At 42.9% G+C, this 23,418-nt stretch overlaps 1 protein-coding gene across 1 annotated transcript in view; it reads left to right on the top strand.

The window, feature by feature from the left end:
* The first annotated feature begins 1,085 nt into the window (after positions 1-1,085).
* LOC126471517 (leucine-rich repeat-containing protein 40-like) overlaps positions 1,086-23,418 on the top strand; it is a 200,125-nt gene continuing 177,792 nt past the window's right edge. Inside the window, exon 1 of the mRNA XM_050099737.1 lies at positions 1,086-1,478. The gene's annotated coding sequence lies outside the window, so the exon portion shown is untranslated. The remainder of the gene's footprint in view (positions 1,479-23,418) is intronic.

Genomic DNA, 23,418 nt, shown 5'->3' with positions numbered 1-23,418 from the left:
AATGTTTGTTTATGACATTATAATTCTTTCAATGATGGCAAAGGACATAGAAGACCAGATGAGCGGATTGGATAATATCATGAAAAAAGGTTATAAGATAAATACCAACAAATCTGAAATAGCTAAATGAGTGCAGTCAAATTAATTCAGAAGATGTTGAGGGGATTGGGAAATGAGACAGTAATTCAGTAAATGAGTTTTGCTATTTGGAGAGCAAAATAATTATGGTAGAAGTGAAAAATGGTTCAAATGGCTCTGAGCACAATGGGACTTAACATCTGAGGTCATCAGTCCCCAAGAACCTAGAACCACTTAAACCTAACTAACCTAAGGACATCACACACATCTATGCCCGAGGCAGGCTTCGAACCCGTGACCGTAGTGGTCGCGTGGTTCCAGACTGAAGGGCAGAAGTGAAGAGGATATAAATTTCAGGCTAGAAATAGCAAGGTAAGTGTTTCTGAAAAAGTGAAATTTGCTAACGTTAAGTGTAAGTTGAGGTATTACAGATTCTTTTGCGAAAGTATTTGTATGGACTGTAGCCCTATATGGAAGTGGAATATGTGGGATAAGCAGTATAAACAAGAGGAGAATAGAAGTTTTTGAAATAGGGTGTTATAGAAGAATGCTAAAGATTAGATGGTTGCATTGGGTAGTGATAAAAATGCACTGCATCAAATTGTGGAGAAAAGAGCTTTATGGCACAATTTGATGAAAAAGAAATATTTTAGCAGGACTTATCATAAGACATTAAGGATGCACTTAATTTGGTAATGGAGGGAAATATCGGGGTTAAAAGTTGTTGATGTAGCCCATTCTTCTTTCTTGATTACAATAAGCAAGTTGAATTGGGATGTGTGCTGCAGTAGTTATGCAGTGATGAAGAGACTTGCATGGAGTTGACTAACTTGGGAAGCTGTATCCAACTAGTCTTTGGACTGAGGGTCACAATGACAATTACATGACCGCACAAGTCAAAGCTCTTACTTAAATGTCGAATCAATACAAGATGGCGCCGAATGTAAATTGTGGTTGTGTTAATTACCAGAATAAACACAACATAAACGTTAAAAAGTGTTTAACATGTAAGAACTTTGATGTATATCATGATGATATGTGTATCGCGTGTTCTGTTATTAAAAAAGTTGCTGAAGGAAGACATGGGGTGGCCCAAAATTGCGAAACTGAAATCGCACATGGAGCTAGTACCTCGTCTTACGAATCGCGAGAGCCAATACAAAGACTTTGCTAATGCAAATCGCGCGCCGTGAAGGGCATAACGTGCATAAACTGTAAAACTGTATACCATTTTGCGTGTGTAAAGGCAGATTCAAGACGAAAACTATGGTGTTGCAGAAGGTGTAATGAACATGTCCTAGACAAAGCACTACAGAAGAGCGACTGCAAAGTCGAAATTGTTGCTATCCTGTTAGAAGAGGCACACGCCGTAAAATACAAATATACCACTAACCGTCAATGTGAGTATAAAACAAACAGTGATCTTGTAATTGATAATTATACTAGAACCAGCGGTAACAAATATGTTATCAACTGTAAAAAATGCGGCAAAACCGCTAAAACTGGTATAGCACGTGTAAACTGTGAAACAAAATATCACTTTCGATGCGCAAAGGTGTACTGCTCATTGAAAGGAAATGAGAAATTTACAAAAACGTTGAAGTGTAATACGTGTAGGCCTACCGATATACTAACAAGGGCCGCAAATATCTCGCCAACAAACAGATTTGAAGTGCTCGATGTAGATAGTTACGATGATTCTCTTGAAGCTCATACAGAACATTCTCAATTATCGAATGCTGCAGTAACTCTTCCTGAAAGCACTACCGCTTCTGAACTTCAACAAGGAGATATTCAAATTCCGAGTGATTCTGTTGTTCCTGTTCCAAAAACCATTAAACAAATCTCGCAAGAAGAGGTTAGCGTACACAGGTACAGAGGTACACAGAACCAAGCAATCAATGTAGGCAGTAGGCAGCCTACAAAGACAATGGCAGGCTGTTCCTGTCACAAAACGCAGTAGAAACTGTGTAAACTTCCCACCCTTGGAAAACAGACTTAGTGTCCTTGAGCATGTTGATGCTACAGGAAAAAACATTGAAGTAGACTCACAAGTCAAGGTGCTTAACACAAGAAAGGTTAATGAAAGTGAAGTGAGTAACTTGTGTAGCAACAATATTACATCAACTGTCAATAGAAGTGAAATGAATAGTGGGTGCAGTGAAAATATTAAGTCAGCTGTCAGTAGAAGTAATGAAACCGAAAACCCCAAGAAAGCAAGCCGCAATTGCAGACCTAGGCCTGTGAAAATACATTTATATGCAGACAGTCAAGGAAGGAAATTAAGGTATATAGTTGAGAACAATTCAAGCCACCATATCTCAGCCACAATAAAACCTAGTGCAAAATTTAAAGATGTAGCAGGTTCGTCGGCAGAAGATAGGGAACTAGCAGTTTTTCTTGCTGAATCAAATGACGTAGCGAGAAATGAAGGAAAAGACTTCTTGTTATCGTTAAAGAAGAAACTGCAGGAACTACAAAATACAAAAATCCTCATCTTTTCAATACCATGTCGGCATGATCTTCCATGCTGATCTTGTGTGAATGTTGAAGTGAGAAGAGTAAATGAAGAAAATTTGTAAATACTTTAAAAATGTCTGTTTTGTAAACATAACTAACTTAGGTAGAAGATTCCACACTGCTCTTGGTATCCATCTGAATCAACTCGGAAATAAGTATGTGAGTAATGAAATCATGAAAGTAGCCAATGAGTTAGGCATAGCAAAAATCGATAGTTCTGGGTCATTACCACTTTGATTTAGGGAAAACTCTTTTTTAGAGGTAGCAAAGAAGGGCTGAGACTAACAGGTTTGCCCAGATTCACACTGGATGACCAGATTAAAGATAAGAATAATATAATAAATGTCGGTAACACTAGAGAGAAATATATCAGTAATGACAATTGCCCCCACAAAAAAAATTACTCACCAACTTTGTCTCTCAAAATAGGTTATCTCAATATTGAAAGTATAAGTGGAAAACACGTAATTTTAAACGAATTTGCAAATTAGAACTTATTTGATGCATTATGCTTAAGTGAGCACTTGTGTAAAGGAAATGAAATATCTTTTCATGTACTAGATGATTTCCACTTAGCAAACAGCTTTATCAGAGAGCAACATATTCATGGGGTGTATCAATTTACATTAAGAAAGAGTTAATAAATTGTAGTAATGAAATGGATCTAGGATTTCTGTGCAGTGAGATACATTTTGAAACCACAGGTGTATATCTGGATCATTTAAAAATTGCTATTGTATCTCTTTACAGATCACCAGACGGAAGTCCACTAAAATTTAAAAAGAAACTTGAGACTGTACTAAATTTCTTTCTTAGTCCTCAGTGGAAGAAATCTAGTATAGTGATTGTTGGTGACATCAATGCCGCATTTGCTGTAAACAAAGACATGCACACCGTAAATGAATTTAAAAGCCTGTTACAACAATTCAACTTCATTTTTACGTACTGCAAACCCACAAGACAGTGAGCTTGCCTCGACAACATACTTACAAATGTCAACAGAGACTTACTGTCTTCAGATGTAGCAGCCTTCGATTTCTCGGATCATGACTCAGTTTGGGTAAAAATAGGTACAGATAGGACTAATATGGACTATAAGGAGTTTAAAGAGCCTAAAATAGTCATCACAACCAATAAAGCAAGAAAAATTGTCTAATTTCATGGTGTCACTCAGTAATTATGACTGGTCACATATGTTTAACAATAATGCCCAGACCTCTGCCAATACATTGTTCGATAGATTTTTTTCATTCTTTCTTAAGTATATTCGAGACCAACTGACCTCAATACAAATGTAAAGTTCACCTTAAAAGTAACAGTAATAGACGTAGGGAAAAGAATCCATGGTATACTGCTCAACTAGCCAATATGAAAAGGAAGTTGTTGTTGTATAGAGTTTCTTACAGACTTCATAAAACTCATATAGCTAAACAAAGGTACTCACGAGCACAAAAGGAATGTAAGTATGCTTTAAATGAAGCCAAAAAACAACATAACCTAGTCAGCATTGAGTCATCAAGAAATAAATGCAAAAGAGCATGGACTATAATAAATTCAGTGGATAAAAGCAAGCTTAAAGCTGAGGTAGAAATTTCAGCAGATGAATTTAATAACTACTGTACAAAATCTGTTAACCAAATTAGGGAAAGCATTGGGGGACCGCAAGAAACTGTAGCTGATCTCATTAAATATCATAATGTAGACTACACCCTGAAAGATAAATTCCTTTCAACAGAGGTAACACCAGATGTTGTTTTAACTATTGTAAATAATTTTAGGCCCTCTGATAGTGAAGATATATATGGTATTTCTTGAAATATGTTAAAAAAGATAATTGGGCACATAGTATATCCTCTTACTAAATGTATAAACAGATGTCTAATTGGAGGAGTATTCCTAGATGTGTTATCCAGAGCAGTGCCCATTTACATGAAAGGAGACAAAAACTGCCCAGCTAGCTATCACCCAATATCTCTGACATCTATTTTATCCAAAGTTTTGGAATCCATCATCAACTCCCAGTTGTGTGATTATCTGACATGTAATAACATTATTACTGCGGTACAATTTGGCTTTAGGAAGGGCAAATCCACAGTCCATGCCATTGACTCCCTGATTAAAAAAGTGCTTAATATTTATGAAGGAAAAAATTTTGCTCAGGCTACCTTTTGTGATCTTAGCAAAGCCTTCGATTGTGTGGAGCATATTTCACTCCTGAACAAACTTGTTTATTACGGAATCTTAAACAGTGAATTTGACAACATTTTGGAATCTTTCCTCAGCAACAGTAAACAAATTGTTTGTATTGGTAAACAGAGGTCACAGCTAGCTGAAGTTAAGTGTGGTGTGCCACAAGGCTCAGTATTAATGACAAATGGTCTACCATCGTACATAAATACTCACTCCATTTTCTATGCAGATGATACCACTTTTTTCAATGTCAGCTCAGACATGGATATGCTCCAAACTGTGGCAAATGACACAATATCACAAGCATCAGTCTGGTTTCCAGCCAATGGGTTCCTGCTTAATGAGAGTAAAACTCAAAAGATTGTATTTAGTTTAAGAGATCTGCCAGTAGCAGACTTGATGGATAGTGTTAAGTTCTTAGGTATTGTTATAGATAGTAAATAGATTTGGGAGCCACATATTAAATACATTAGTGCAAGGCTGTCTAGAGTCGTGTATTTGTTAAGGAATTTAAAAACCATATACCTGCGGCCCATATAAGATCAGCTTACTTTGCTTTTTTTCAAAGCATTATATCTTATGAGCTTTTAATATGGGGCAACAGCTCACATCTTCAGGACATTTTGGTACTTCAGAAGAAAGTAATTCGAATTATAACAAACAGTGATAAACTGACCCAGTGCAAACCTTGTTTATCAACTTAAAAATGTTAACTGTTATAAACATGTATATTTACACTGCTGTACTGCATATAAAGAGCAACTTATCAGTATACCAGTGTAGAAGAGATGGACACTCTCATGGAACCAGAAATAGTAGCCATCATGACATACCTTACTACAGATTATCCAAGTCACTTAACAAGTACGAAGTGGAGGGTATGAAGATGTTTAACAAACTGCCACTAGAATGGGTAGAAGCTCCATTTGATTTATTTAAAGACAAATTATTCAGTTGGTTAGCTGCAAATCCTTGCTACTCACTTCAGGAATTTTATGACTGTAAAATATCATAGTGGTACCGGTTTGGAGAGTTCAGCATAATTTCTTTAACTGAGTAATTTATGATGAAATACTTTTCATATTATTTGATTTTAAATATTGTATTATATGGAAAACCAATAGTGACATATTGATCTTCAACCCATGTATATATGCTGTATAACTTGTATTTATGTAACTTGACTTTGTCAATTGCTGTAATAGCTAAACGACAATAAAATTGCATTCAATTCAATTGAATGCTACTATTTTTCTATCATCTTACTGCTGTAGTGTAAATATTCAGCTCATTTAGATAATATGGTTGTAGTAACTTCACATACCGGTACTCAAATAAGTATACACCTAGAATGTAAATCACTAAAATGAGTAAACAGTTCAGAAATTCCATGCACACTCCAATTACAATTTCAGGCAAAATCCAATAGTGCAGATTAGAGTTAAGATGAGAACACACTATAACAGAATGAGGCTGAGTATACAGCACTCTGATTTTATATCAGGTAGATTGCTTGTCAATATCTTGAACTGGTACTGTGCTGGCAACTGTAACTGTGCCACTGGGCACCAGCACTAACAGGTTGAATCCTGATGGTAGCAGCTGCTTAGGTGCTGGTATGATATGAGTGATAACACAATGTTACCACAGTGATCATTGTAACTTCTAAGTGTCAGGGAATGCATTTTCATCTTCACTTACAATGCATTCAGAATCCTTTTTCTTTGTAGATGAAATCATCATATTGATGGTTTATTTAAGAAGCAAAATTTAAGAAAAACTTGCTTAGTCTATTATATATATATGCAGAAGAGATAAATGTACAAGACGGTGATAATGCAATGGGGTAAAATTGAATCCAATATAACAGCTTCAAAAGAAAGTTCATTTGTATTGTGCAGTGGAAGGCTTTGTGATGGTTTGACTCTGTAAATACTATTTGGACCTCATATTATCTGGTTACAGTTTTGGCAAGAAAAGATTTCATATCTTGATGCTGGGTGGAAACAAAGATGTATAATATAATTATAAAGTCCCATGTTCTCACATCATACTTGCCCAGTCAGGACTGACTGAATGGTGTGTCATCCTCAGACAATGACATGAAGTGTACATGGTATGAGTGTGTGTGGGGTCAGCACACTGCTCTCCCAGGTTTTGTTGGCTCAGCAGATCTTGGAGCCGCTACTTCTCATACATGTAGCTCCTCAGCTGACATCATGAGGCTGAGTGGACCCTGTTCCAGTCCTCCCACTAACACAAAAATCCCTGGCACAACCCAGGTCCTCCAAACGACAATCAGCTATGTCGACAACTCAGTTACATAGGCAAATAGATACAAAGAAGATAATTAAAGTTCGTTTGTAATTTCCTTTTAAAATGTAATGTTTTTGAATCATACTGCCCAAAATAATCTGCAATATTTTTTAACATGATGTAGTGTTAATACATGAGACACAAATCATATTAAATTGTCTCCTGTCTAGAAATTTTGATCTTAAAAATACACCTTGATCTTCTCAATTTAGAATGTGAAAAGTCAATGAAATCATGAGAAAAACTGAGCAACACGAAGGTTGATGTCAACAGAACAGTGCTTTAAGAGGTCAGGTCCTATTGAAGCTAATACAACACTGATTTCTTTTGACCTATTAATTAATTCACATAACCCCTTATATGAGGACTTCCAGTTTAACATGGACTCCACAGGAGAGTGCCACTTGGCATTTGTTACATTACTGAATCATTGCTATAAATTAAAGAAGTATCTTCTGATTTGTGTTCTGACAATATAAGGAGTTTCACAGTATCAGCATATTTGCATCCATGAAATCTGCAAGAAACTAAAGTTGATCATGAAGCAGTTTTGAACCACCTAAATAAGACTGTATACTAACAGCTCAATTCCATATTATATGAAAATGAGTTGAAATTGCATCTGCAAAAAATAGCCGAAAGAGAAAGAATTTTCACAATTTTTGAAGTCACTCATTCTTCTTCTTCAGTATATATGTCTTCCAACATGTACTGACTGGACATTCTCCACTTTCCTCTGCCCTTAACTCCCTCCTCTCTGTCTTTTCTCTGCAGTTTTTCCTTTGATCACTCTTCATTGCAGGCACTTTCTCCCAGCTAAGTTGTCCTCCTCATTCTCATCATTTGCACTCATTTTCTTTCCACTTCTATTCTTCCAAGTACTTCCCTATAAGTCATTATGGGTTCAAAATTCAGCACACCAATAGTAATGCAAGAAAAATGTAGTTCTTGAAGTAGGATGAAGCTCTGTGAATGGGGTGGAAGTGAGGACTGGCACATGCAAGACCTGCACATACTGCCCCAGATGTGTTTCGTTGGGGAGGGGGGACATGGTATGAAAATTATTTGTGATTGGTAACCCCTTAAAAATGGAGAGAACTTGTTTGTCATCTCAGTATCTCCACCTTGCAATCTTGAACTAGCACTATCAGATTACTTTTTCTTTCAATCTCTATAGAACTATCGTAATGTTGTAAATTTGACTTCAGAAGAGTCCTACAAAAACTGTTTTCATGGTTTTTCACTCAGAAATCACAGACATTCTATAGCAGCTAACTTATGTTTTCACCATAATAATGGCAAAATTTGTCAAACAAAATGGCACATTTTTCAGTTAATAAATTTCATGTAAAATAAAAATTCTCTCATTTTTGCGTTAAAGTATCAAAAAATTTTCTTCCCAACCCTTTCCGTAGAACTCCAGTCTCAGAACAGAGCAGAGTTCAACAGTGGCAGCAGCAGCCTATTGATTGTGTCCATGAGTCCTCGTGGCACATCAGGGCAGCCTTTAAGATCCGGTGCCACCTTTCCACCAAACCGTTGCTGGCCGGGTGGTAGCTAGTAGTACGGTTGACAGTTGTTGGAACAGTGTCGACTCGAACTGGCGTCCTTGGTCGATGGTAACGATAAATGGGCACCCAAAATGAGCCACCCAAGTTTCAAAGAATACCCGTGCAGTAGTCTCTGCAGAAATGTCCCTGATTGGTGTAGCCTGTGCCCACCGTGTGCAACGATCCACTACCGTAAACAAGTACCTGTAACCTTCTGAAGGGGGGAGGGGTCCAACCAAGTCAATGTGTACATGCCCAAAACGTGCCGTTGGGTTTGGGAATTGTCCTACTGGAGCGTAAACATGGCGTCCCACTTTGCTATGTTGACACTGATAGCAGCTGCAGGCCCACTCCCGTGTATATTTCTTGATTGAAGGCCACACAAAACGGTCCGTCACTAATTTCACTAAGGCATTGGTTCCCGGGTGTGCTAGGTTGTGAATGCTGTCGAATACCTTTCATCGGAATTGGGGGGTGATGTATGGGCGTGGTCTTACCTTGGAGGTGTCGCACCATACCTTACATGGGCTGCAGGGGACGTCCACAAGTTGTAAACGTAGGCCAGTGAACGGATCCACCCACAAGGACTGCAGCTGCGCATCTGAAGCCTGAGCCCTTGCCAATTCGGAATAATCCAACATTGGACTTATCCCAGTAATACGTGAGAAATAGTCTGCCACAATGTTGTCGGCACCCTGGATGTGACGCCCGTCTGTCGAAAACTGGCATATAAACTCTATATGGTGGGCCTGGCGGGGGGAACACGAATCGCTGACTTTGTAGAAAGCTGCCACAAGAGGTTTGTGGTCAGTGTATATGGTGAATTGCCTGCCCTCAACGAAGGGGCAGAAGTGCCTGACGCTTTCATCCATTGCGAGGAGTTCCCTGTCGAATGCACTCCAACGAGTTTGACTCATCTGTAGTTTTTGTGAGAAAAAACTTAGTGGCTGCCAATGACCCTTCACTCTCTGGTGCAGTGCTGCCCCGATTGCAAGTTGGCTTGTGTCCACTACTAGAGCTAGCTGAGCTCCTGGTGCAGGGTGTGCAAGCCCCACTGCGTTGTGAAGGCTGTTTTGCAGTGCCATGAAAGCCGAGTCCATCTCGGGTGTCCATGGGAGAGGGCGCTTGCCAATTTTGTTGTGTCCGGCCAAGGCATTGTTCAGTGGCATCTGCATTGCTGCTGTTCCGGGGAGGTGGCGACGATAGAAATTTATCATCCCTAGTAATCGTCGGAGATCGTGGTAGGTTTGAGGCCGTGGTAGGGTACGCAACAACTCCAGCTTCTCTGGCAGTGGGAAAATGCCCTGAGCTGACACTTTATAACCCAGGAAGGTTACCACGGGTTCCCCAAACACGCACTTGTCCTTGTTAAGTGTTATTCCATGAGCACTAAGCCTACTTTGCACCTCACTTACATGTTTCTGATGGTCAGAAACATTCCCCGAAAACACCAGAATATCGTCTAAATAGGCGAAACAATATGGTAGTCCTCTTAGCACGCTGTCTAGGAACCGTTGCAATGTCTGGGCAGCATTTTTCAGCCCAAATGGCATCACCAAATATTCGGTGTCCTCGCAGGTGGGTGCACTGAGGTTATCTACCCTTTGGCATGCATGAGAGGTCAGACATCCTTGTATTCCCGCAATAACAAATCCATTGGCAGAATGGACGAGTTGCGACTTGTGTAAATCCACGGACAATGCATGTTTTGCCAGGAAATCAGCACCTAGTATAGGTTGGTCGATATTGGCCATAATGAAGGTCCAGTTGCATTTTTCTGGTAGCCCAATGTCCACTGACAGTGTTTTCTGTCCATATGTGTGGATGACTGAATCGTTGACTGCTTTCAAAGTGGTCTCTTCAGTGTGTTTGTCAGAAAGGAAGAAATTTACAGGCAGAGTGCTGACATCTGAGCCGGTGTCAACCAAGAACATCCATCCTGTAGAGTGATCAGGAACGAAAAGTCTTTGTGAAGCAGCGTACCTTACAGCTGTGGGAGAAGTCGATCCACATAATGTAGGCTCGTGCTGAAGTGGGGGTGTTCTCCTTCCATGCGTCTGTGAGTTTAGGCGCAGTTGCTTTAGGCTGTGCCTAAAGCAGGCCGTGGGATGCGTTTGCGTGCGAGCACAGTGCCTTACACTTCGTAGCTTGCGCGCCAAAGTGCTGGTGGAACCAGGAATAACCGGTGCCGTTGTTTGCGTAACGCGGCGTTCGCGCCGGCTGGCGGTGGCGCGTGTGTGTGTCAGCCGCCGCAACGTCGCGTGGCTCTAGCCACTGCAGCTGGGCGGTCAGCTGATCGATGGCAGCGCGGAGAGATCAAAAATCTTTGGTCGCGTCCGGCGCTCGTCGTGCGGTCGTGGCAGCACAAGCTGGAGACGCAGCGTCGACCGGCGCCAGCTGTGCTCAGCTGGTGTTGCTGTCCGAGGTGGTTGCAGCGGCGGCCACTGTGGGACGCGAGTCGAACAGGGAGTGCGCTCTATCGGCCGCTTGCAGCAACTCGCTTAATGGCCGGCCCTCGTAAGCAATTAAGGTTAAGCACACCTGTGGAGGTAACTGCTGTTGCCATATGTGCAAAAGTAATGTGTCTGAGAACACGGAAGGGTCCACCATAGCATGTAAATGCTGGTAAAAGTCTGAAAGCGACACGTCACCACGTTTCTCGTGGTACAGGAGCTGTGTTATCCGCTGGTCCACAGGTTTTGTACAACACGAAATTAAAGCCATCTTGAGAGTGGCGTAGGCTTGTTGTGGTGGGGGTTGCATAATTATATCCGATACCACTGACGACGCACATTGGTCCAGGTTGCATATCACTAGCGTGAACTGTTCAAAATCGTCGACTATTTGTTGCTGCACGAAAATGTTCTCCATAATAGCGAACCAAATTTCCGGATGCTCGGGAACGAAAGGTGGTGGCCGAATTTGTAACCGCGATACGGGTGGGCCACGATCACTGGTGAATGGAAAGTGCAAGACTCGTGGGAGCGGTACCGATGCGGGTGATGAAAACGCGAGCACTTTTGGTCTGATATCGGTGTGTCCTGCACGCTGGTTGTGCGAGGCAATATCCTGTGGCGGCGACGCGGGACCTGCCGGCACACGCGGCGCGGTTGGAAATGTAACGTCGTGGGCAAAGTCGGTTTGAGATGTAGGCGTCTGTGGCACTGTGAACTGAGGGTTTTGCTCCATCGTGTCGAGCTCCTTCTTGATATTTTGGATGACGCCATCGATGTCGCGGAAGAGGATCTGTGCAGACAACATGTCGATACGAGATATCGCGGAAAATATCTAAGGAAACTTGCCTACTTTCACATTGTTTAGTTACGGGGTCACCACTTATGTAGGAGTAATTTCACTACATAAAGGAAAACACTTGTGTGGAATTTATACTGTGAACGACCACCTTTATTGTACCGCACAAACACAATAGATACATACGTTAACGCGGGAAACGAACTCTGGTTGTGTCCTCCAAAGAACCCCGCCCGTAAAGAGAATCTCTCAGTGTCTTGTCGACTATGGACTTGTCACTCCCACGTCTTTAACCCGTCGAGTACCTCACAAAGAAAAGACAACATAGCATTTTCAGTTGTTAAATGACTTCTAAAGCTGAACTGTACATTTGATAGCAAATCGTGTGTTATAAAATGATCAATTATCCTTACATACACAACCTTTTCAATAACTTTAGCAAACACTGATGGCGTAGAAATAGGTCTAAAATTATTTGCATTATCCCTTTCTCCCTTTGTATAAAGCAGCTTTACTACTGAGTACTTTAATCATTCAGGAAGCTGACCACTCCTAAAGGGAAAATTACAAATATGGCTAAATACAGGGCTAACATGTGCAGCACAGTACTTTAATATTCTGCTAGGTTTCTGACACTTCAAATGTTGGTTCTGCCACTACTGCTGTGTTTTCTTGTGAAATCCGTGTTGAGTGTTGAATCTACGGCCCATATTGCTTATATCAACGCATTTCACATTTTTAAAATGTCTGCAGATTTTTGCAAACTGATTGTTGGCACTTTTTATTTACATGTTAACACATGACCATCTTACAAGATCATAGCGATGCGGAACATTGACCATTATTACGTAGTGTGAGTGAGGTTCCTCAGACACTGTTTAAGATTGTGCATTGCATTTGCTGTTTCATTTTTGTAGATGTCTTTTGCATCTCCCAGAAGTACAATGATGTCTTTATCATGCAGATTTTTTGCCTCTGCAGATGGAGTCATTTCTTTAATTTCCCTAAGTGGGGCTCCCGGTTTCACTATACCACACAAATATGTTTTAGTTCTTTCTTTTAGTTTACTCGCAAGTCCACGACCATGGCTGTCTGAAAATACAAACAGTTTGTTGTTATTGGAGTTCACAATGTGCGAATCGTTTTGTATTGTTTTACTAAACACTTCAGCAAAATTTTTGGTCGGCACATTTACATTGACCTCATTCACACTTGTTTGCGTCAATAAATTTTCTTCTCATACCTTATTCACAGTGTCCTTTTGCTTTTCCCATCATTCATGCGAACTGTAAGTTGCATTTTCACTATTGGTGGTTGAAAGTGCTTGAAATGTGTTTTCGTGCAGAAAGCCTGCGTAACTTTCGCAGTTTTTCCGAATTTGCACTTTGGTCTTGCTGTTATTACATTTGACCACTTTTCTGTAATGGAAGAACTAGCTCGCACAAGTTTTAGCATGTTCAGATCACTATTCTCTTGTTGTATTTTCGAAATATCCGTTTTCAAACTGCCGATTATGAACTGTATGCTCGTTATGCATTCATTCAATTTCGTAATTTCGTCCTTACAATTTTCACACGATTTCTTTTTTACGGCAAAATTTATGTTTTTCTGGAAGGAAACTTGCTTAACTTTTACTCTAGCCGCCATCTTTGATGCAAGACATCCTCTGAAAGTGAGCCCTTAGTTAGAGGGCCTTCCTTTGAGCAGGTATACCTATCAGCTGACTTCAATCTAAAAAAGATAATAATAATAAGCTTTTCCAGCCTCCCCTTCCCATACCTATTGAGGTGCAGGCCATGCCTAGTGAAACCTGACCTACTGATAGACCCAATTGGCATGCCCTCTGCCATCAGCGTCCTCTCCAACCCCACGTTAATGCACCTAACAGCCGCATTAAGATGAGGCTGACCACAACGCTGAAACAGTTGCACGAAATGCACATTAGTGCCACCAGTTTGAGTAGCTATCTTTACCACATCACCACCCACATCATATTCCCCATCCTTATCAAGACTGTTCCCTGCTCCACTCACTATCACTACCTCATCCTCCTATATAAAATTCCTACATAGCTCCCCTATGCTGTCAGTCACCTGAGTCAGCCTTGCACTAGACCTCACATTACTGGTGACCTGGTACTCACTCCCCAACACTTCCTGCAACTGCTGGCCCACACCTCTACCGTGCGAACTACCTATCAGCAGAACCTTCTTCTTTCTGTTAGACTTTGCACCTAACCTAGGCCTCCTAACTTTTCTGGGGATGGCTGCATGTTCCATACATCTACAGCTACAAGAGGCTCCTCTCCACTCAATTCTGACTGTCTTCCTCCTAGCTGCCTTCTTGCCAACTGCCAGTTCCCATTCCCCACCACCCTTCACCCTCCTCAACCTATCTAGTTCCTCCTTTGTGCATTGTAACTTCACCTGAAGGGCACATATCTTACGCCCCTGCTCCTTTGTCTACTTATTTCTACTAAAGATTCTGCATTCCCAAGAGAGGATCCCAATAGAATGCCCACTGACTTCCCCACTGCATTACCCCCCACCCCCTCCCCACTGAAAATACTTTGAACAAATCCCGCACCGTAACCCACTACTCACAAACCTATGACAGAGCCCACACTTCTCACTCATGGTAAAATTTTACAGTCACTGAAAAAACTATACATCTGTGTTACGTAAGTTCAGTTACACCAGTAGAACTATTTATAGAACTAACAATAGTAGTCTCAAAATTCTCTGTCCACTAAGAAAGCAACTACTTGTATGAATACTTCTCTACCACAGCTAATACCAATACCAACAAAACTTCACAAAATTATTAGCTAAAACCAAAAATTCAAGTTGCGACCAGAACACTCAACGAAGTTAAAATACTGAATGAAAATTTTACTGAAATATTTCACTAGAAACAATAAGTAATGTCAGCAGAAAACTAAAACACGAAATTTAATAAATGACTTCAATGCACAGGAAACTCTAAAAAACACAGCCAGCGAATGTTTCCAAAAGATTATTAAATCATTATTTCACCACAAACAGCACGAAACACCACTGAAAACTATTAAATTTAATAACAGTATAACAGTGCACAATAACTTTGTCAGTACTTAGCTTTATACCTGCTACAGCCCCAACTGCATGCCACAAAATGTAAACACACTACTGAGGCATGAGGCTTGGATGAACGACCAAAGTGCACTCACGAATAATAGACCACTCGAGTCAGTAACACAAGTAGAAGGACTGAGATTAATAACAATCCACTAATAAGGTACTTTTATAGCAAATATTAACACTAATAAACTTTAAAATAAGTAGCTGAAGACTAAAACGTTATAAAATAATGATGAGCAACTTCAAAAGCAGTCCAGCACACGTGACATCATACCAAATCAACACACAAACATCAATATGGCCGATATTGAAATAAGTAAATAAGTGACCACAGGATAGAAAAGCAACTGAAACTGCACACCAGAGGGAAGGTCATTGAACCTAATGGGATTCCCGTATGATTCTACGTAGAGTATGCAAAAGAACTTGCACCTCTTTAAGCAGCAATGTACCCATAGGTCTGTGGCGCCAATGAGATCGACACCAGTAATGATCTGAGTATCGTCTTTGAACTAAGCTAAACATCATCTTTGTGCAGTTCCGCCATCGAGTTCTTTGTAAGCCTTGCTTGTGTAAAGAGAAATGAACTCCTGATAATAAGGTGTTGTTTGGTGTAACTGACCCGAGCATCCACTTCACTGGTGACCCCGAGTTGTAACGTCTTCCGTTTTCGCCGTTTTACTATGGTGTCCGCGGCCTCCGCGGCGGTTATTTTCGCATGTATCACATCAACACAACATTCGAACAATGACTTCGGCCCAACGCCTAACGGCGGGTTTTGTGATCGACATGCATAGTGTTGCAGGCGATGTACACCCGCCAGGACTGCAACACGATGCCTCTCACTCGAAGATTACGCCGATTTCGCCGGACGTTTTCCAGCCTGGAACAATAAATGAGGTTAGGAGTGCGCATGGCTCCGGCTATCAAACGCCTTTGTTCCCACCACATGTGCCCTCCCTCACTGATGGTGCAGTTACCTCTTACGGATCTCCGTGGAGAGCAGGATAAATGTCAATTTCTGCAAATGCTTTGTTGGATAACCTACCACCCCCAGGACAACAGTTTGCCACTACGCAATCCGTGCAGTACCATGCGGATTCCTGCCACGTGGCTGGAACTGCTTTGTTCACAGGTCAACCTCCTCAGCATCTGACCACGCCCGCGCCTGCCTTGGTTCAGCATCAGCACATGCCTTCCTACTTCGATACCTTGTCCTGCAACAGGTACACTTGTTGTCTGTGCCTGACCCCCACCTCCGTCCGACTGCTACACCTCAGTGTTTTGTGCCACGACATTCACCTTATCCACACACCGTTTCGAGTGGAGGGACTATGAACAGTGAACATTCACACACCTCATCCCATGTTCAACATCATTTCCCACACTGTGCTTCTGGACAGCCCGCACCTCCGCAGCCTCCCTGCAACACAGGTGGCTCCGGCTCTGATCGTGCGTCGAGCTTTCCGCGGACTGGCGTGCGTTTTCAAACTTTGAACTTTTTCTCACCTGTCGCCCCCGCGCCGGCTCCAGTCAAGCTTCTGCTACCGTTCTTGGCACATCTCGGTGCCTCATCCGCATCAGTCTTCCACGACACATCAATCTGAACACACCCGCAACGTGTCGAACTTACGGAACCGCAATCGACTCATTACGGTGTCTCACCTGCGTCGGCCTTCCGTATCACAACAGATCACGCTCAACCACAACGCGTCACCTTCACGCTGCCACCCAACCAGCCGTCGTCGCCACATACCCTGGAGACACACTCTCCTGGAATACTGCAGCAACAGCAGCTCATTTCAGGCAGTGCCCCGACGAATTCAACTCAACCTGTTCTTCCGAACATTCTACAACGCTTACCGACGCTGCCGCCATTCAATCCCGACAGGGCAACAACCTGATTCAAATTTGTGGACAAAGTGTTCAACCATTTCAAACTCGATGAATCAAGCAGATTTCTGTGCCTTATCACCCACCTGCACGACCAGGAGGACTTTATTGCTGACCTGGTCAACGCTCCGGTCTCATCTACCCGGTATACTCTAGCCAAAAAGACTGTTCTACGTCACCTTGCGCACTCAACTGAGACAGCAATACGGCAAGTGCTCCACATCAAGCAACTAGGCAACAACAAACCTTCACAACTCTGGAGACGGCTACGGACCCTGGTCAGCGACATCTGCTCTCTGGCTCAGAGGTCTCCTGAACCTGTCGAGCAACTAATGACAATTGTTAACAAACTACATGATGCATCACTGCTCTATTTCTCCAGCCTCTGCCTACTTGGTAAGTCTCAGTTTCAGGGTCTTCGCCCCGCGGCAGGATGTGGCTGGGGCCATACTGTATCGACTGTCCCACTCCCTCCGGGACACTGTAAACAAGCTACTGGGACGTCACCGGCTCTGCCCACGGTCACGCCCCCTCCTGCAACCGAACCTGCTGCAGCCACTGAATCTCAGCCACCGCCTCTGGCAACGAACTTTCCTGCTGGAAATGCTACCACACTACCCATACTGTTACTTCCACACACGGTTTGGTGAGGCGGCACGGAACTGTAGACCACCCTGCTGCTTCCCAAACACCAATCGCAGGTAGGTCTGGGTGCCACCTCCTGTGCAAAACATGACAGGCACCCCCCAGTGCTCCATTCTGTCCAGGAACATTCGGATAATTACGGACAACTTTATATTAAAGACATTTCATTGGGATACTTGTTCCTAGTGGACACAGGCGCCGATGTTTCGCTGCTGCACACGTCCTTCATCATACTTCACTGCAAGCCGTGAATTCAACTAAACTACGATGCCCAGGTTCAATCTCCCACGTTTTTTCACTCTTTGCAAACTGCAAACTCGAGTGGACTTTTTTAGTGTGCAATATTGAGGAACTTATACTAGGCATTGACCTCTTGCGACACCACAAACTTTCACCGGACCTATTGCGAAACACTGTGTTTCATCACCCATCCAAAACTCACTTCCCCTGTGCTCCATCATGCAAACTCCCCCTGTGACACGTTGGTCCAGGCTCATCTCATCCGTACATGCTCGCCTCTGTTGACGACATTACAAGAAGCAATGCACAAGTGCCTTGTCGAGCTTGAAAACGTCGCTCGCCTACGCAAGGAAAACTTCGACCTCTCCCTCCGGCTCCATGTAACTCAGCTCCAGCTCTCCGATGCAGCAAAGGAATTACAGACACTGCAGTAAGGACAAAGCAAGGTCAGTAAGTGCGCTGAATCTGCTTGTAGTCCGAGCAATCGACCCTCTTTGTGCTTACCTCCCGCTACCCCTCGAAACTGTGCTGTCAAGTCTCCCATAGCGTGTACTGACAGTGCCACAGGACCACACCCCCCTAACACGGCAGCGTTTGACACTCGGCCGGACACAAGTGCACATGTGCGACGAGCATCACGTGTTCCTGAACTGACAGTTCCTACCCCTGCCCTCGCGCACAGCACCTCAAACTAAGCAACTTCGGCTCCTGCGTGCTGTCGTGCGACCGCCACTGACAACACAAACAGTGCACTTGCGCCTAGCACTTTGTCCGCGACCATGCTATGACTGACTCTTTCACTGCCCTCAAAAATCTTCTTGCCGCTGTCTGTCCCATCGCGCATCCTCATCCAAATGCGCAGCTTTTCATCACCACAGATACGAGCGATACTGCCATCGGCGCTGTCCTTAGCCAGACAATCAATGGCCATACTTTGCCTCTGCAGTTCTTCTTGCACAAGAACAGCAACACACAACGGAAATATTCCGCATTTGACAGGGAGTAGCTCGCGGTTTATGAAGCGATCAAGCATTTTAAGACTGACGTTGAGGGACACCCTTTCTATGTTTTAACGGTCCACAAACCCCTGGCTGCAGCCATTACAAACCCGGCAGCTGACCCACCTCCTCCTCGCCGCTTCAGATACATGGACTTCATATCTCAGTTCACCATGGATGTCAGACACATGAAGGGTGCTGACAATATAGTTGCTGATTTCCTTTCACGAGTTGATGCCATTTATTCGCTGCTAGACCTCTCTAAACTGTGTAATCTCCAACCCGCCAACGAGGACACAGAAGACCTGATTTCGGACTCTACCTCTTCACTACACTTCGCCCGCACCACCATGCATGGCATTTCTGATGAGATCTGTTGCGACAACGGTACAGGGACGTTATGCTCCCTCATCCCAACCACGCTCTGTCGAGCTGTTTTCAACGCACTGCATAATATAGCCCACCCCGGTGTTCGGGTGTCTGCCCACCTCGTTGTGGAATGCTTTGTGTGTAAAAATGTCAACAAGGACTGCCAGCAATGGGCACGCTCCTGCGTTGTGTGACAATGCTGCAAAGTACACAAGCACACGTCACATCCCTCCTGGGCGTTTCCAGCATATTTATATTCACATTGTCGGCACCGCACTTTCAAGGCGGCTCTTCGATGCCACGACTCTCTATGGACAGAGGCCCTTCCCCTTGTGTTACTCAGCATTCGTGTGATCTGTAAGGAAGACCTCAAGGGCACAATAGCCAAGTTCGTCTACGGCCAGAACATTGTTCTCCCTGGCGAACTCGTGAGCCCTTCCGCTTCTCTCCCTCAGTCTGACTTACCTTCCTTTGTGGGCCACGTCAGACGCCACTTCATCACCCTCCATATCCCTCTGCCTGCCAGCCACTCCCGCCCGAAGGTTCACGTCCCAAAATCTCTGGACAATCGCGAGTATGTCATGCTCCGAGATGACACTGTCCGTGCTCCCATCCGACCTCCATATACCGGCCCGTACCGAGTTCTCTGGCGCTCAGCCAACACCTATGACATCCAGATAAAAGATTCAGCTGTCACAGTCTCTATCAACAGACGTAAGCCTACTCATGTCGAGACTTCTTCTACCCCTCTTCCGGCCACGACCACGCTACTCACTGTCGTGGCTCACGACTCTCCGACCACTCCCTCCAGGTTGGACTAACACACCCAGTCAAGTGACCTCTAGCTCCATTCATCAAGCTCTCCTCCAACCTCACTCCCTACTTCAGTCTCACGCACTCCATCGAGTGACCACATGCTCCCCACGTCGAGCTTACCTACGATCATGCGCTCGCCGCCGGGCCCTTCGCCGGTCCATTTGACCTCTCCCCCTTCGCCTGCCTCGCCTTTTCGATGTTTCCCACGCTCCCCCGCCCCCCCCCCCCCCCCCATCTTGAACGTGCCCTCGGTCGAGGTGTTTATGCCTATTCCCCCTGACATAATCCACGACATCTCTATAATACTATGTGATGATACACTGTTCGTTGTGTGTTTCCCTTCATCCGGTGCTCATGACACAACCTCCACCATTCCCTGTCACCTGGTGAAATGTGTTTCCCTCCCGCCTGACGTCGACCTGGACATGCTTCATGTGTTTGCCACACCCACTGGAGACATCATTACCATCGCTCCATTCCTCCTGCAAATCGCCGGCCTACCTGTCACCGCATGCCCAGTACGATGTCCAGTGCGCTTCAACGACTTCCAGGTTTGGTAGTCGGACCTTCCTTCACGACATGTACCCACACAGCTACTCGATGGCACTGTCGAGCTGACCGTGGTTCGGCTCCCGCGGACCACCCCCGTCGATGCCATAGTTACTCCCCCCCGGCCTCTCAAGAGTACTCCAAACTGCGGGTTTGGGGGGGGGGGGGGGCTATTTGGTGCCAATGAGGTCGACACCAGTATCGATCTGGGTATCATCTTTGAACTAAGCTAAACATTATCTTCGTGCAGGTCCACCATCCAGTTCTTTGTAAGCCTTGCTTGTGTAAAGAGGTGAATAAATGAACTCCTGATAATAAGGTGTTGTTTGGTGTAACTGACCCGAGCATCCACCTCAGGTCTTTGGAGGGGCAAAGTGTTCCTGATGATCAGAAAAGATTCCTGTTTCCATGAAGGGTTGTCAAACAGATGCATAAAGCTATAGGCCTGTATCTCTGGCGTCAGTCAGTTGCAGAAATTTGGAACATGTGTTATCCCCATGTATTACGTCATTTCTGGAGACCAAAAATCTTCTGTATGGGAACCAATGTGTGTTCCAGAAACAACAGTCATATGAAACCCAGCTTGCTCTCTTCATCCATGAGACCCAGAAGGCAGTAGATACTGATGCCCATGTAGCTGCTGTGTTCCTTGACTTCTGTTATGCATCTAATACAGTTTTGCACTGTAACCTAATGAACAATATATGAGCGTACAGAATATCTGACCAACTGTGTGAATTGACCAAAAATTCTGCAGTAAACAGAACACAGCATCTCATATCAATGGGGAAATGTCTTCAGATATAAAAGTGACCTTGAGTATACCTCAAGGGGACCTTTTACAATATTTATAAATGACACAGTAGACAACATCAGAAGTTCCATAAGGCATTTTGTGGATGATGCTGTTAAATACAGAGAAGTGGCAACATTAGAAAATTGTAGCAAAATGCAGGAAGACCTGCAGAGGATCAGTGTTTGGTGCAGGTTTGGTAATGGGCAGTTAACATGAACAAATGTAACATATTGTACGTACATAGACAGGAAGACCCATTATTGTATTATTGCAGTATTGCAAAACAGTCAGTGGAAGTGGCTACTTCCATAAAACGACTAGAAGTTTATGTATGGAGTTATTTAAAGTGGAACAACCATGTAAAAGTAATCATTGGGAAGGTAGATGCCAAAATGAGATTAATTTGAAGGATCCCCAGAAAATGTAGTCTCCCCACAAAGGAGGTAGCCTACAAAACTTTCTTTTGACCAGTACTTGAATGTTGCTCATCAGTATGGGATCCAAACCAAATAGGATTGACAGATAAAACAAAGAAGTTCCAAAGAAGAGGAACACATTTAATTAAAGGTTCACTTATTAAGAATGATAATGTCACAGAGATGATCAACCAACTCCAGTTGCATTCGGTGTGAGAGAGACATTTTTCATCATTCTGTGGCCTACTGTTAAAATTCTAAGAGTATACATTCCTAGAATAGTCAGCAAATATAGTGCTTCATCCTACATGTATCTCACAAAAAGACCACAAAGATAAAATTAGAGAGATTCGAGACCACACAGAGTCTTAGCAGTCATTATTCTTCCAGTAAATCATTTGTGACTCGAAAAGGAAAGGGGGAAGTAACAGTGGTACACAGAGTACAACCTGCCACATGATGCAAGGTGACTTGTGGAGCGTGGATGTAGATGTAGAAACATAGACTGCTGTATCTATTTAAACAATAAAAGACCTCAGTTGTACAGCCAGGATATACAATTTCCTGCCAGGTGAGAATGTTATAGTGGGTCAGGACTATAAAAGAGAACCTTGGCTTTTGCTTGCAATGCTCTTTTACCATCTGAGCTATCTGGGCATGTCTCATGATCTGCTCTCACAGCTTCCATTTTGCCAGCTATACTCTCCTAGTTTCCAAACTTTGCCTAAGCTCACCTGCATATTTTGCTGGAAGAAAGAAGAGATATACTGCCAGAAGTGAAGCTGTAAAGGAGTTCATGTGTCATGCCTGGGTGGCTCAGTTGGTAAGAGCACTGGCTGTAAAAGACAAGTTTGTGATTTTAAAAGCAGGCCTGCTACACAATTTTAATTTGTCAGGAAGTTTCAAAACATCACATACCCTACTGCAGATTGAAACATTCGTGTTGGTGACATATAACAGAAAAAGAACAGATAATCTGGCCAGTGTAGTCAGTGAGTTGTTGGGGCTGGTATCTTGGATACCTCTCGACAATATCAGCTTTAACGTTGGCTACACTAATTTTAAAAAATTGATGCAAATTCTTATCTGAAGTCTTGCTAGCAATTTGAATGTAATTCTTTTCTTTGAGAAAAAATTTTCTTGCACACCAAAATGCTGCCAAAGACAGTGGAGTGTGCTTGATGCAAACGTTTTTAGTTTGAGAAAGGGCTTTGAAAGACTTGCATAAGCTAAAATTGTAATATTTTTATTAAATAAGTCTTTGTAGCTCCATTACCTCCATCTGTATAAATTTTCTGGAACTTTCAGGACATCCACTTCAATTACTTATATTGCCTGAACACATTTCTTACCAGAAAAACTACTTTTTTAATCATTAAGTTCTGCAGAAAGAATCAAACAAGACAGAAGGTACCCTAAATTTTTGTTCTTGAGATGGCCATTAAATTTTTGATTTTGTTGTCAAATGCTTTTACATCTGAGTAGATTTAACAGATTTTCCATCTCCTTGTAGTTCTAAATTAAAGTCATTCTAGTGACAAGTAAGGTCACATACTCATCTTAAATTGGAAAGTTCATCATTGGGCCTGTCTTTCTTTGGGAAAAAATTGTTTGTTTCCAAATGTACCAGTATGCTGAAAAATATTTATAGAACTTATCCTCAGCTAAGTC

Source organism: Schistocerca serialis, chromosome 3 (genome assembly GCF_023864345.2).
Source record: "Schistocerca serialis cubense isolate TAMUIC-IGC-003099 chromosome 3, iqSchSeri2.2, whole genome shotgun sequence".
Classification (NCBI taxonomy): Eukaryota; Metazoa; Arthropoda; class Insecta; order Orthoptera; family Acrididae; genus Schistocerca; species Schistocerca serialis.
The sequence above is the reverse complement of the archived record's forward strand: the minus strand, read 5'-3'. Positions and strand labels throughout refer to the sequence as shown.